General features: G+C 46.3%; 1 long non-coding RNA gene across 5 annotated transcripts in view; it reads right to left on the reverse strand.

Moving 5' to 3' along the window:
• Positions 1-10631, reverse strand: part of LOC141156559 (uncharacterized) — an 810169-nt gene extending 799538 nt beyond the window's left edge. For all 5 annotated transcript variants that reach the window (XR_012247670.1, XR_012247671.1, XR_012247669.1 and 2 more), the window contains exons 1-2: positions 10464-10631; positions 7479-7576 (exon numbers count right to left, since the gene is read on the reverse strand). This is a non-coding gene — a long non-coding RNA (uncharacterized lncRNA). The remainder of the gene's footprint in view (positions 1-7478; positions 7577-10463) is intronic.
• Positions 10632-15342: the final 4711 nt, after the last annotated feature.

The following is a 15342-nucleotide window of genomic DNA, read 5'->3' on the forward strand; positions in this document are numbered from 1 at the left end:
TGGGAGAGAGAGGGGAGACTATTTGTGGCTTATGTAGTGGCGCTCAGTTTTGTGGACATCGGAGGGAAAGTTTTCTTTTAATTTATGAAATTCAATTCATGTCCTAAATTTAAAAAAATAATATTAGTAACAATTCAACTTTATTTTAATCCTTAGGTTATGGGTGAGGATCTTTTGGCAGAAAGAACAGAGGAAGGACAAACGGACACATAAACCACTCAGACATTGGCCTCTTACATAATGCCGTCTGACGCCGAGTTCAGAGTCAAATGGTTTCAGAAAGCGACCACTTTCCTAATGAGCAGCGAGTAAAGATGATCAGCTCTCCGCCATCACTGACTGTCTGCCAACTGGAGCTTGTCCATCTCTAATCATTCCTGCTCAATGGGGGCCACAATATTTTTACTTCACAGTAATCCCTGACATCTTTTCGGAGTATATTGTATACATAGTGATCTTTATACGGCTGGAGCACTTAGCAAATCAGATGGCATGCAGGTAGCGTTGTGCGAGATCCAGTATGCCGTCCTGCTTCTATCATTAGAGGGTCCTGCTAGAGAACAGCGGCCACACTATTATACTGTGTCCAGAGTTACAGGAGTCTGTCAGATGTGGACTGCTACGTTGTAAAAAATACTTAATAAGTTATTTTTTTTCAAACTGGATTGATATGCAAAATATTTTTAATAAAATCATTTTCTTATACTTGCAGGGTTTCTGTTTATTCAGTAATGTTGTAGCTGTTTTCTCTCACTCTGTGGATGATTGTAAATGAATACAGTTTCCTACATAATCATTGCAGCAGATCAGTTAAAAACGGGTGCCGTATGTGTTGTACCCAGGGCCGGCATCACCACCCGGGCAAGAGCCTGGGCCCTGAGCGAGCAGGGGGCCCACTCACCCTCTGGAACACCAGCGCACTATGGGGCCCATGAGTCGGCGGGGCCTGATGCCAGCGAATGGGCACTTGCACTGGGCCTTCCCCAGTGCTTTAAACTGTTTGCAATACTTACCTCTGCCTGTTCCTCTGCTGCTCCTCTGTCTTCTGCGTCTTCTTACTCTGTGACATCTCAGGGCAGAGGGCGCGATGACGTCACTACAGAGCGCCCTCTGCTGAGCAGTCCCAGTGCAGAGAGTCGGAAGACGCTGATGAGACAGGCCTGCTTCCAGCAAGGAGCGGTGAGTATTTGATTTTTTTTTTTATGTAAGGAGTATTATATGGAGCTCGTTATGTATGGAGTATTATATGGGGCTCATTATATATTGAACAATATATGGGGCCCATTATGTATGGAGTATTATATAGGGCCCATTATCTATGGAGCATTATATGGGGCCTATTCTTTATGGAGCAATATATTGGGCCCACTATTTATGGAGCAATATAAAGGGCCCATACTGTGTGGAGCAATATATGGGGCCCATACTGTATGGAGCAATATTTGGGCTCCATTATTCTGTATGGAGCATTATATGGTACCCATTATGTATGGAGCAATATATGGGGCTCATTTTACTTTATGGAGCAATATATGGGGTCCATTATACTGAATGGAGCAATATATGGGGATCATACTGTATGGAGCATTATATGCGGTCCATTATTCTGTATGGAGCAATATATGGTGCCCATAGTACTGGATGCAGGACCATGTGCTGCCCATAATACTATATGGAGGACCATGTGGTGTCCATAATACTGTATGGAGGACCATGTGGTGTCCATAATACTGTATAGAGGACCATGTGGTGTCCATAATACTGTATGGAGGACCATGTGGTGTCCACAATACTGTATAGAGGACCATGTGGTGTCCATAATACTGTATGGAGGACCATGTGGTGCCCATAATACTGTGTGGAGGACCATGTGGTGCCCATAATACTGTATATGGAGGACCATGTGGTGCCCATAATACTGTATATGGAGGACCATGTGGTGCCCATAATACTGTATATGTAGGACCATGTGGTGCCCATAATACTGTATATGGAGGACCACGTGGTGCCCATAATACTGTATATGGAGGACCACGTGGTGCCCATAATACTGTATATGGAGGACTACGTGGGGCCCATAATACTGTATATGGAGGACTACGTGGGCCCATAATACTGTATAGAGGACTATATTGTCTGCACTGTGCGCTGGGAGGATTCGCCGGTTTCTGAGCTGTTGTAGACTTTACAATAGATATCACTCATGTAATGTGAGAAGTAAGTGAGATCTTTAGCATTGTACTATACCTATATTTCTGTGCATCATGAATCGAGGTAGGTGTGAAAGGGGCCCACTGAGACTTTTGCCCGGGGCCCATGAAATCCTGGAGCCGGCCCTGGTTGTGGCATCTATTTCTTTTTGTACTGTATGTATGAGTTTTAATGGCGAATTTCTTTCAAAAAACAGTGGGATAAACAGTCATCTGAACTTGTCCCTTAACTTACATTGGTCTGTGAGGTGATCTGAAAGCAGAAAATCCAATGCTGACTTCTAGAACATTTGGGGTAACTTTCCCGCATTGGTCTCTACATAATCTGTGAATTCAGGGAACTGCTAGATCTGCAGCAGATAAGAGGGATTATATCAAAATGCCATCATGCAGACCAGCAAGTGACACATCGCTGGGATAAGGTCCTCTGCCCCGACTTGTTGCTTTTAGATTACATAGCAAAAACCTGATGACAGTTTCCCTGTAATAAAATATCAGAGCTTCTCACATGGGAAATACAGCGGGTGGCAGATACTGGCCTGGAATCCTGCAAATACACAGTACTGCCGTCGCCTATACAGTGCATTGTGAAAGGATTTGGTCCCCTTAAACTTTTCTACCTTTTGCCACATTTCTGGCTTCAAACATCTACTATATAATTGTCTTATCCCGTCTGTCTGTCTGTCTGTCTGTCTGTCCGTCCTGGAAATCCCGCGTCGCTCATTGGTCCGGCAGCGGCCAATCAGCGCCGCAGGATTTCTGAAAAAAGATGGCGGCCGTTAGCGGCTCATCTGGCGGACGGAGGTCAGCGGCGATGCAGCGGGGAGATGAGCGGCGCTAGCAGCACAACTACCCCGACCGGCGCCGCTGACCTCCATGCGGCTAACGTCGGAAGATCAGCGGCTCGGCCCGCTGATCTCCCGACAGCAAGTGTGAACGGAGGACCGGGGAGCGGCGCCGCCGGTCGGGATGCTTCTGCTGCGAGCAGCCGCTCATCTCCCGGCTTCTCGCAGCAGAAGGAGCCGCACAAGCAGCGCCGCTCCCGGGCCTACACTAATACGACGCTGTTGGTCGCGGTGGCCGGCCGCGACCAATCAGCGAGATGGGCGGCAAATTTAAACGCCGCTCGACTGATTGGTAGCGTTGGCCGACCGCGACCAATCAGCGAGATGGGCGGCAAATTTAAACGCCGCTCTGCTGATTGGTCGCGGTGGCCGACCGCGACCAATCAGCGAGATGGGTGGCAAATTTAAACACCGCTCTGCTGATTGATCGCGGCCGGCCACCGCGACCAATGAGCGAGATGGGCGGCAAATTTAAACGCCGCTGTGCTGATTAATCGCAGCCGGCCACCGCGACCAATCAGCGATATCGGCGGCAAATTTAAACGCCGCTCTGCTCATTGGTCGCGGTGGCCGGCCGCGACCAATCAGCGAGATGGGCGGCAAATGTAAACACCGCTGTGCTGATTCGTCGTGGCCGACAGCCGCGACCAATCAGCGAGATTGGCGCCAAACTTAAACAACGCTCTGCGGATTGGTCGCGGCCGCCGGCGACTGCTACCAATCAGCGATTTTGGCGCCAAATTTAAACACCGCTCTGCTCATTGGTCCCGGCCGCCGGCCGGCCAAGACCAATCAGCGAGATTGCCGGAAAATTTAAACAACGCTCTGCTGATTGGTCTATTTTATCGCCAAATTTAAACAAGCTCTCCCGTCCTCACTAACACAGTTCGCTGATTGGTCGCGGCCGCCACCCATGACCAATCACCGATATTGCCGCCAAATTTAAACACCGTTTTGCTGATTAGTCGCGGTTGCCGGCCGCGACCAATCAGCGATTTTGGCGCCAAATTTAAACAACGTTCTGCTGATTGCGCCCGGTCGGCCGCATACATATTCTAGAATACCCGATGCGTTAGAATCGGGCCACCATCTAGCAAAGATATAAAATTCTATTTTTCTGGGGAAGAATCAACAACAAGTGGGACACAATCGTGAAGTGGAATGAAATTTATTTGCTATTTTAAACTTTTTTAACAAATTGAAAAGTGGGGCGTGCAATATTGTTCGGCCCCCTTGAGTTAATACTTTTATAGTGCCACCTTTTGCTGCGATTACAGCTGCAAGTCGCTTGGGGTATGTCTCTATCAGTTTTGCACATCGAGAGGCTGAAATTCTTGCCCATTCTTCCTTGCAAAACAGCTCGAGCTCATTGAGGTTGGATGGAGGGCGTTTGTGAACAGCAGTTTTCAGCTCTTTCCACTGATTCTCGATTGGATTCAGGTCTGGACTTTGACTTGGCCATTCTAACACCTGGATACGTTTATTTTCTAACCATTCCATTGTAGAGTTTGCTTTATGTTTGGGATCATTGTCTTGTTGGAAGATAAATCTTCTTCCCAGTCTCAGGTCTTTTGCAGACTCCAACAGGTTTTCTTCCAGAATGGTCCTGTATTTGGCTCCATCCATCTTCCCATCAATTTTAACCATCTTCTCTGTCCCTGCTGAAGATAAGCAGGCCCAAACCATGATGCTGCCACCACCATGTTCGACAGTGGGGATGGTGTTTTGAGGGTGATGAGCTGTGTTGCTTTTACGCCAAACATATCATTTTGCATTGTGACCAAAAAGTTCGATTTTGGTTTAATCTGACCAGAGCACCTTATTCTACATGTTTGGTGTGTCTCCTAGGTGGCTTGTGGCAAACTTCAAACGAGACTGTTTATGGATATCTTTGAGAAATGGCTTTCTTCTTGCCATTCTTCCATAAAGCCCAGATTTGTGCAGTGTACAACTGATTGTTGTCCTATGGACAGACTATCCCACCTCAGCTCTAGATCTCTGCAGTTCATCCAGAGTGATCATGGGCCTTTTGGCTGCATCTCTGATCAGTCTTCTCCTTGTTCGAGATGAAAGTTTAGAGCAGTGTTTCCCATACTCCAGTCCTCACAGACCCCACAGGTCATGTTTTCAGGATTTCCATAGTATTGCACTGGTGAGAGAATTCCTGATGCTTTGATGATACTTCCATCACCTATGCAATACTAAGGGAATACTGAAAACATGACCTGTGGGGGTCCGTGAGGACTGGAGTTTGGGAAAAACTGGTTTAGAGGGACGGCCGGGTCTTGGTAGATTTGCATTGGTCTGATACTCCTTCCATTTCAATATTATCGCTTGCACAGTGCTCCTTGAGATGTTTAAAACTTGGGAAATCTTTTTGTATCCAAATCCGGCTTTGAACTTCGCCACAACAGTATCTCGGACCTGCCTGGTGTGTTCCTTGGTCTTCATGATGCTCTCTGCACTTGAAACAGAACCCTGAGACTATCACACAGCAGGTGCATTTATACAGAGACTTGATTACACACAGGTGGATTCTAGTTATCATTACCAGTCATTTAGGACAACATTGGATCATTCAGAGATCCTCACTGAACTTCTGGAGTGAGTTTGCTGAACTGAAAGTAAAGGGGCCGAATAATATTGCTCGTCCCACTTTTCATTTTTTATTTTTTTTAAAAAGTTTAAAATATCCAATAGATTTCATTCCCACTTGTTGATTCTTCCCAAAAAAATTTGAATTTTATATCTTTATGTTTGAAGCCAGAAATGTGGCAAAAGGTAGAAAAGTTCAAGGGGGCCAAATCCTTTCACAATGCGCTGTATGTACCACTCGCCGACCTCCCTCTGTGAGAAGCTGATGGTTATTAATTACGGAATACAATGTTTTATTATAGCGGTGAGCAGAGTCGGACTGGGGTGCCCAGGGCCCACCAGGGGAACTGACTCTAGGGGCCCAAACTACAGCCCACCATAAACGGTTTTATTACTTGTTATGCTTTTCTATAATGCACTATAGTTACATGATTGGCCACGCTGTGAAGAACTGAGCGGCAGGACTTTGTTCGAACAGTCATTCCGTACTGCCAGAGTCCCTTTAATGGTAACTTGTCACCTTGAAAAACGCTATTTATCTGCAGATATAGGGGTAATCTGCAGGTAAATAGGGTTTAAAGCCTGGTTAGACAGCTTAATGGAAAAGCGTTGGCTACACAGAGAAAATTACGTTTTATTCTCCCTGCCGCAACTCGCTTCCTGTTATAAGGTCGGTGCAAGGAGGGAGACATTACAGTCACCGCGAACTACAAAGTGAGGGTGCTGCAATAACGTCCGACACCTTGATTGTGACACTTCCATGGAGCCCAGCCTCAGGCTGAGCTTCATTGAACGACTAACATGGCAGCAGCATCTGGCAACTAGTGCTGAGCGAGCATGGTCGGATAAGGTGTGATCCCAGCATGCTCGGGTGTTATCCAGGTATCTTGTAATGTTCTGCTAATATGCTCGAGTCCCCAGGGTAGCATGTTTTGCAGGCAGACGCAACACATGCAGGAATTGCCTGTTTGTTAGGTAATCACTGCATGTGTTGCTTCTGTCTACCGCCGCAAAACATGTTACCGCAGGGACTCGAACATATTAGCAGAGCACTACAAGATACTCAGATAACACCCGAACATGCTGAGATAACACCTTGTCCGACCACGCTCACTCAGCACTACTGGCAACCCACCAGCAACCTGCAACTGCGTCACAGGGGGCTGAAGGGAGCAGGTGACTGCATGCACCGGCCATCGTGCTATCTAAATGCCGCTGTCAGTGATTGACAAGGGCACTTAAATACTCAGAACAGCAGCAATCAAGGCGAACTCTGATCACTGCTGTTACAGGCAGACGCCGGCTATGTAACACAGCCGACATCCGCCTGGTATGGAGCAGGCTCAGCTCCTGAACCCGCTCCATACAAGTACAACCCTATGGTTATGACAAGGTTAGCAAATTTCACTTGTCTGTTCCTAAATGTGGAAAGACAAATGGAATTCCCTAACACATGTGAGCAAGTCCTAATAGATTTAGTAAAGGTGCCCCAAGCATATGAATGTTATTACACACCACAATGGACTCTTACATACACGCATCTTACAAAAATACATATTATTCCAGATACGTAGACACATACAAACACACAGACGCGCACAAACACATTAGTACAAGAATACATCATCTGAACCACCATCATTTGTAATGTCAGGTCAGCCCCATATATCTTTGTATCGCATAAACCTACAACTTCCAGTATGTAATTAACAATAGAGATACTGGGAGTTGTTATCAGTCATCATCAGACTGTGGACCATACAGGAACCACAGTACTGATGAGACACAGGCAGGATCACAAATGAACATTTACATCCAGGTATGTTACCTCTTGTCCAGTCTCCATGATGACTTTTCTCATCCACAGCTCGTCTCTGCAGACTTCCATCTTCTCCGGTCTTCTGCAGCACATCCCGACACGATGCCCTTAAAGATAGCAGTGTCATTATAATGCTCCTGAATAAAAATATCTACACTGAGCCCCTGAATAAACCTAACTCTTACAATGCTCCCTGCACAAAACATGACATACACTCTATCCCTCTTATGGTACCTGCTCTCCACACTGTCCTCTCCTTACCATACTGGGCCCCCTGTTCACATTGTCCTCTCACACTGTGTCCCCCCTATACTGCCCAGTCTCTATACTGTGCCCCTTCATCACACTCCCCCCTCCTCAGCATACTGTTCCCTCCTTGCTGTGCCCTCACACTGTTCCCCCCATACTGCCGCATCTCTATACCTTCCCCCACACTACCTAGTATCTGTGCTGTGTCACCTCACACTTTTCTCCCTCCATACTGTCTCCTCACACTATTCCCCCACTCTCCATACTGTCTTATACATCCCTTCCCCATTCTGTTCCCGCACCCATTCCCACCCCTCCCCTAGTTCACCATACTGTTTCTTCACACATCTCCCCATTCTGTCTCCTAGAATTTCTCTCCCATCTCTCTCCAAATATAATAAATCTTCGGAAGAGCACACAGACATGCAGAAGCACGCTTACACACACGAAAACAAGCGCACACGGACACATACTAAGGGCTCTTTCACACGTCAGTACATGCGGTGACCGTTTCCACACGTACCAGAGACACTGACACACGTAGACCCATTCACATGAATGCGTATGTGCACATGTCAGTGTGTTTCCACTTTACACAGACCATGTGGTGTCCGTGGGCAAAACACGCTGACATGTCTGTTTTTTACCTGATGTCCAGACCGCAAAATGTCCCGCACACTGATGACAGTTAGCACCCGGTGCTTGGGAAGAGCGCTGAGCGCTGCCCTCATCATAGATCCCTGCCGGCTCTGCGATCAGCACCCCAGGGTCAATGATGAGAGTAATAGTCTATACCCGCTGTGTCCAACTGTAAAAAGAATAAAATAAAAAAATCCTTATACTAACCTCTACTAAGTGTCACCCGCTGTAATCCGTGCGAGCGCTCACGCCGAGGAGAATGTCTCCTGCAGCGAGTGGGCTCCGGAGCTGCGCTCAACAAGCGGTGCCCTGTGATTCACTAAGCGCAGCTCTGGAGCAAGCTCGCTGCAGAAGTCATTCTCCTTGGCGTGAGCGCTCGCACGGATTACAGCAGGTGACACTTAGGAGAGGTGAGTATAAGGATTTTTTTATTTTATTCTTATTTTTACAGTTGGACACGGACACAGTGGGAGTAGACTACTACTCTCATCATTGACCCCGCTGCTGCTGATCACAGCGCCTGCAGGGATCTATGATGAGGGCAGCGCTCAGCACCCGGCTCTTGGGAACAGCGCTAACTGTACACTGATTCCCAAGCGCCAGTATGTGTCACTTGGATGACACACAGGTGGACACGGATATCTCCAGTCCCGTAAATATCAGGACATGTGAAAGAGCCCTAATATACACACGCAGATACAGATACTCACAGAAATGGGGACAAGTACACACACAGGCAAGCACACACAGAAATGCACAGACACACTCAGACAATCACACACAAAAATGCAGACACGCAGGGAAGCACACACACACGTGTGAAGACACATAAGCACACAGGCATACACAATGTACACATACAGGCATATACACACATACGCACACGCACACAGGCATATACACACACACACACACACATACAGGCATATATACACACACAGGCATATACACACACGCACGCACAGGCATATACACAAACGCACAGGCATATACACACACTGTACACACACACAGGCATATACACACACTGTACACACACACAGGCATATACACACAGGCATATACACACACTGTACACACACAGGCATATACACACACTGTACACACACACAAGCATATACGCACACTGTACACACACAGGCATATACACACACATGCAGGCATATACACACTGTACACACACAGGCATATACACACACTGTACACACACACTGTACACACACAGGCATATACACACACTGTACACACACAGGCATATACACACACTGTACACACACAGGCATATACACACACACAGGCATATACACACTGTACACACACAGGCATATACACACACTGTACACACACAGGCATATACACACACAGGCATATACACACACTGTACACACACAGGCATATACACACACTGTACACACAGAGGCATATACACACACTGTACACACAGAGGCATATACACACACTGTACACACAGGCATATACACACACTGTACACACACACTGTACACACACAGGCATATACACACAGGCATATACACACACTGTACACACACAGGCATATACACACACAGGCATATACACACACTGTACACACACAGGCATATACACACACAGGCATATACACACACTGTACACACACAGGCATATACACACACAGGCATATACACACACTGTACACACACACAGGCATATACACACACAGGCATATACACACACTGTACACACACAGGCATATACACACTGTACACACACAAGCATATACACACACTGTACACACACAGGCATATACACACACTGTACACACACAGGCATATACACACTGTACACACACAAGCATATACACACACTGTACACACACAGGCATATACACACACTGTACACACACAGGCATATACACACTGTACACACACAGGCATATACACACACTGTACACACACACTGTACACACACAGGCATATACACACACTGTACACACAGGCATATACACACACTGTACACACAGGCATATACACACACTGTACACACACAGGCATATACACACACTGTACACACACACATGCAGGCAGCATATACATAAAAATCCATACAAACACACAAATATTACAGTACCTTGGCTTGTCTCCAGCCCATACAGTGTACAGACGCGCCCCTAATGTGGGAGACTGCAGTGCAGGGCGCGCTGTGACGTCACTTTTAGCAGACGTACGGCCCTGTCTGCTGAGTGTGACGCTGCAGTGCAGCCCCTGCCCTGCTCTCCTGCTCCCAGGCCCCTCCCGCTACTGTACTGGGCATCGCGTCGGTGAAAGTGCTTGCGTGCGCCCTTAAAGGGTCCACGACCACTTTTTTTTTTTTATTCTCCTGTTCCCTCTGCAAGGGGCCCGGGGCCCACCGGGAAATTTCCCGGCGCCCCGCCAGGCCAGACCGAGCCTGACTACAATGATAAATAAGTGCTACAGCTCATAAGTCTAATAGATGAGATACAAGGGCGGCAGTAGAAGCATTTACCTCACTGCCCACTAATGAATGAAACCAAATATTGCCGAATAAGGCTCATTTGGATATGAAAAGATATCTATTGTGATCCAAATAGTTTTCTATCTATAGAGACTGGAGAGACGGCTGAACACCGGGATGACCAGTGTAGTTGTACATAGAAGCAGTTTTCTCTTGCTACGTATAGCATAATCCCTTTTATCCAATTTCCTGATAAATAAGCCCTCATAATAAAGTGAATAGTGTATACCGAGTAGGATTATATTGAGGACTCACTATTGGTGGTGATTTATTCTGAAGAATAATATATTAGACAAATAAGCCCTCGATACACAACTGCCATAACAGAAGCACAAGCACTTTAATAGTTATGGCTCATATAACCCAGCGCTGAATTATCAGAAACATCCAGTACTGTGTGATTTTAAGTGTGTGTTATCTTTTCCGTTATTATATCTAATAATCAAAATAAAAGTTATGTTTTATATTTCGGTCTTTATTAAGGGATCTCTATTTGCCTTTGGCAATTTGTGTGTACATGAAGTAAACCCTAAGCCGACCTTTGAACAGAGTTTTTGTGTGTCTGATCCACACAATGTTACTCCACATTATGAGCTAAAGAGGAGTTAAAAATGAGCAATTGCAGCCTATTTGCTTCTGTGCTGATCTGACACATGGGCCCATCAGGTAAAGTGATGGAAGGAAGTTTTCTCTCCTCATGTTGAAAAATGACATTTTCTGCCACCTATTGATGAGAGAAAAAAAGTGATGAAGATTTACAAACTTCTAACATTAGTCAGTGAAAAACATACAGAACAAGGATGCAAATGTATCTTTTTTTTGACAATCCAATCATTTGAATGGGCCAGTTTTATCTGCAAATCAGATTACAATCAAACATGTCTCAAATTTCTTTTGTGAACCATCAGCATCAGAAAAGGTCCATAGACTATAATTATTACGTTTTTATAAGCAAAGAAAAGGAACACAATGCAAACTCTAAAATCAGACATTTAAATGGATGAGTTTTGTGGGCAAACAGGGTCTGACTGGAGCACCGGGACACTGGACGATTATCCAGTGGGCCAGGGTCCTTGGCAGGACCCTGAGCAGGACGTAGAGGGGGCCCACTGGTTTCAACTGAATGTGCGTCCGAGGACATTTCATTAATGATCAGTATTGTAATATTCGGTCACTATGTTGTAATATCTGGTCCGGTCATGGTGTGGTATTTATCCCTGTATGTGTTATTATTTGGTCACTATGTGGTGTGGACATGGTGTGGTGGTATTTCTCCCTTGTATGTGGAATTATTTGGTCACTATATGTTTGTAATATCTGGTCTGCTCATGGTGTGGCGATATTTCTCCCTTTTACAGTATGTGGTATTGTTCGGTCACTATGTGGTGATCATATGTGGTCTGCTCACGGTGTGACGGTAGTTCTCCCTTCTATGTGGAATAATTTGGTCGCTATATGCTGGTAAAATCTGGTCTGGTCATGGTGTGGCGATATTTGTCCCTTATACAATATGTGGTATTATTCGGTCACTATGTGGTGGTAATATGTGGTCTGGTCACGGTGTGGCTGTATTTCTCCCTTCTACGTGGGATTATTCGGTCGCTTTATGCTGGTAATATGTGGTCTGGTCACAGTGTCGCGTTAGTTCTCCCTTGAATGTGGTATTATTGGTCTTGAAAAAGTGGATTGTGTTGTGTATAGCAGTCAATTGTTCTCTCAGATATTAATTAGGAGAATAATCTTTATTTAGATTTGTGATTAAATACTTGGAACAAGATGCACTTACATCAAATCTACTGTGAAAACAAGTAATCACCTCTCCAAAGGATAAGTGATAAGGTATTGATTGGTGGGGGTCTGACTGTTGGGACCCGCACCGATTGGTAGAATGTGGAGCTTTTATCCCCACTAGACTGGAGCAGCATGTGCGACTTCAGCACTGATCCATTCATTCCCTCAATGGCTGCGAGCGCTGCTCTTGTTTTTTTCTGGAAGCCCCAAAGAGAATGAATGGATCTGCAGTCAGACATCCCACCTGCCGCTGCATTTTAAAATGGGGATAAAAGTGTCCTGTCAGGGATAAAACTTCCCAATTCTGATCAGTGCGGTTTCCAAAGGTCGGACCCAAACGATCATTAAGTTATCACCAATCCTGAGGAGCCCATGGATCGGTGATAACTTGTTTTCACCAAAGAAGCCCTTTAATGCAAACTACCGTAATTGTACATCCCAGTTGTGCTGTGCGCACAGTAGATGTGCAGGAGCCGCCTGTGTTTTACAGTCGAGGTTCCACTATAACGGGGATAAAGGCTAACAGGTATCTGCATCTAGCTGTAGGGTGGGCCCCAGTCTCCCCAGTCCGACGCTGATTGTAGTGCTTTTCAATTGTCATACAATAGGGCTTCTTGTAGCATGCATTCTTACCTGTAGCAGCTAATCAAAACCATAAAATGTACTGATTTTTATCAATTGTATATAAAGCGGAAATCATACTGCTCCTGTTATTCAGCCCTTGTATTTTGATCAACAGTTACTAATACAATATGATGTACCACACGGCCCGGCACCTAGAATGACATCCCCACAAAGCCTCACTACACAGTATTATGTCCACACAGAACGATATGCTCACACAGCCCCCTCACACAGTATTGTCCCCACAAAGTTCCCTTAAACAGTATTCTGCACCCTGTGACAGAGTCACTGGTGTTATATGCAAGAGGAGGTATGTGTCACTCCAGCTGCTAGCTTGTGAGAACTGAAACCTACAAACTTTCCTCCAGCATGTTATATGTTGGGGTTAATTCCTAAAGGGTGTGGTTTTATGTGAATGGCAAAGAGGGTGGGAGGTCATTCACCCTATGTCCCCTCAGGGTGTAGCTGAGCAAGCTTAAATGCTCAGTCACTGTTTTTTTTCTGTAGTGTGTGGTCTGGAGAGTGAATTTTCCAGGCTGTGTTTGCCAGAGAGCAACACCGAAGGACTGGTGTTTGGGGCACTTCACTGTGCTGCTTTGAGTGGGCAAAGCCTCGCTAATGGACTCTGCTATACTTTATCTTTTGTTTTCCCGTTAACCCAGAGAGGGCCTGTTTATTTTTGTGGAACGCTGCTGGAGTTTATGCCATACAATAAACCAGCAGGAAGTTAACCCGAACCGTGTGTCCTGTGTCTGCCTCTGGAAAGCCTAGCAAGTCGCTTTACCACAATTGGTGGAGAATACGGGCAAGATTCTAGGAACACTTGTACCTGCCATAGAGAACGGTGGATGTCCTGGGTGAAGGCCGTCAGCCAGCCACAGATGTCCGGAAACATGGAGGAGCTTATTAAGCATTTAGTCCAGAGCCAAGCGCAGCAACACCAGCAGCACCTACAGCAATTACAGCAGCACCGGGAGCTACAGCAGCAACAAGCTCAACAGGAGACGACCAAACTTGCTGCAACAGTTGTAGCCAAAGGCGCAGCAGCAGCACCAGCGGGAGCAGCAAAAGAAGATACAGTTTCTGGCGGATGCCATCCAGGGTAGAGCAACCGCACCACCCCCTGGGCCGACTGATGACTCACACGTCAGGAAGGCGGTAAGATGGGCCATGCAGAAGATGACCCCTGGGATGATGTAGAAGCCTTTCTGACAGTCTTTGAGAGGGTGGCTGATCGGGATTGACTTCCACCAGAACACTGGGCAGAGGTTCTGGCACCATATTTGTCTGAGACATGGTTATGACTAAGGATATTTTTTTCGAAACGCGTAATCCCTTGGATCCACAATTTTAACAGCATGATTTTAAAGGAATTCTAATAAACATGAAGTTTTAATACACATTCAGATTCTCATTTGGATGTTTGTTGCTGGATCCCTGTTTTTTGTTGTTGGACTCTGGGAGTCTGGTGACCTTAATCAGAGCTACCCTTCCCCACCAGTTGGTCCCTACCAAATCCGTGGGCGTTCGGTAAATCTATGAGGATGCCAAGCACTACCCCGTGGCCACAGTGACAGTGGGAAAAGAGTGTGGTGCCCATTCCCACGAGGTCGGGGTGGTAAAGGACCTGATATATCCCGTATTACTAGGATGTGATTTTTCTTCGTTTTGGGACTTGTGGGGAAAGGGAACCGGACTATGTAGCATGGGCCAAAGCTTGGTCCCTAGGTAAGAGCCCCCGATGAAGTCTCAAGTGGATGAGTTCCCACTGTGCATCCTTGCTGGCAATGAGGGTGAGATGGTGACCGACGAGGCCGAGCTTCCTGAATTAGATGTGTCCAGAGAGAACTTTGGGACTGCTCAAGTTCGGGACCTGACCTTAAAGGGGGCGTTTGACCAGGTTACTGTATGTAATGGGGTTGCTCAAGAGCCGGGGGCCGACACCAGGTTCCCCCACTTTGCAGTTCAGGGGGAGTTGTTCTATCGGGTGGCCAAACTAAGGGGCGGTGAGATAGTGGAACAGCTGTTAGTGCCGGGGCCCTACCGACGGAGGGTATTA

Source organism: Phyllobates terribilis, unplaced genomic scaffold (assembly GCF_046119375.1).
Source record: "Phyllobates terribilis strain yellow unplaced genomic scaffold, ASM4611937v1 Scaffold_8__6_contigs__length_399053987, whole genome shotgun sequence".
NCBI lineage: Eukaryota > Metazoa > Chordata > Amphibia > Anura > Dendrobatidae > Phyllobates > Phyllobates terribilis.